This window comes from Octopus bimaculoides, chromosome 11 (genome assembly GCF_001194135.2).
Source record: "Octopus bimaculoides isolate UCB-OBI-ISO-001 chromosome 11, ASM119413v2, whole genome shotgun sequence".
Classification (NCBI taxonomy): domain Eukaryota; kingdom Metazoa; phylum Mollusca; class Cephalopoda; order Octopoda; family Octopodidae; genus Octopus; species Octopus bimaculoides.
The window spans coordinates 64,909,132-64,910,128 of NC_068991.1; positions in this window are offsets into that span (position 1 = coordinate 64,909,132).

The following is a 997-nucleotide window of genomic DNA, read 5'->3' on the forward strand; positions in this document are numbered from 1 at the left end:
TATATATATATATATGTATATATATATACGACGGGCTTCGTTCGGTTTCTGTTTACCATATCCATTCACACAGTAGACACTGGCCCAAGGTGCCACGCAGTGGGACTGAACCCGGAACCATGTGTTTGGTAAGTAAGCTACTTATCATACAGCCATGTCTGCGCCTATTAGAAATATTTTGGATTGGGTTAATGTTTTAAAGGAGGACAGGGAAAAACATGTTTATAATAGTAAAAGGTTGGTTAAATGTTCTAACCGTTGCTTTGGTAAACGGAGTGAGGTTTTGAGAAAGCATGGAATGATCTCTCAAGTATACAGTTGAACCTGATAAAGAGGGTTAATCTTCTTTAACCTAGGTAAGTTAAAATTACTGTTTAAAAATTTGGGGGCAGGTTGTCATTCACTGTTGTGTACAATGTCACTTCTGCTGGGTAGGTGTAATTTATGTTGATGCTGCTACTTCCGTTTGTGCTGTTGTTGGCGTTTGTGTTGGTGTTGGCGTCGTTAAAATTACTGTTAATGTTGCTAGCGCAGTTAAAAGAGACTTAGAGATTGTGTCTGTTGAATATGGGCAAAGTGCTTAGCTACTAGGCTAACGGATATCCAACCGACACACGTTTTTACGCTGAGTGAGAGAGGGGTGCAAATCAAACGATGTTTCGGCCCTGCTTCCTTCTTTGTGTGTTAAAGCTCGGCATGTACGAGATACGGTCCCTGAACCCATGGTACAGTTTAATTTGTGTATACAAATTTAATTTGTGATCCATGGGAAGAGCCAGTTTAACGATGCGTCCTACCCTACTGTTCGAAACGCCTGTGTTAGAAAGGGGGTAGCTGATGAAGGAAAATGTTCTCTATGTGGCCTCTGTGTGTTCTGTACTCTGGTTATTATTATTTTTTTGTCTACGTTTTGTTTGCAATGTCCTGTACCCAGATATGCACCTATATATACAGGTAGACGTAGATATGCACATACCTGTACGTATATATGCATATA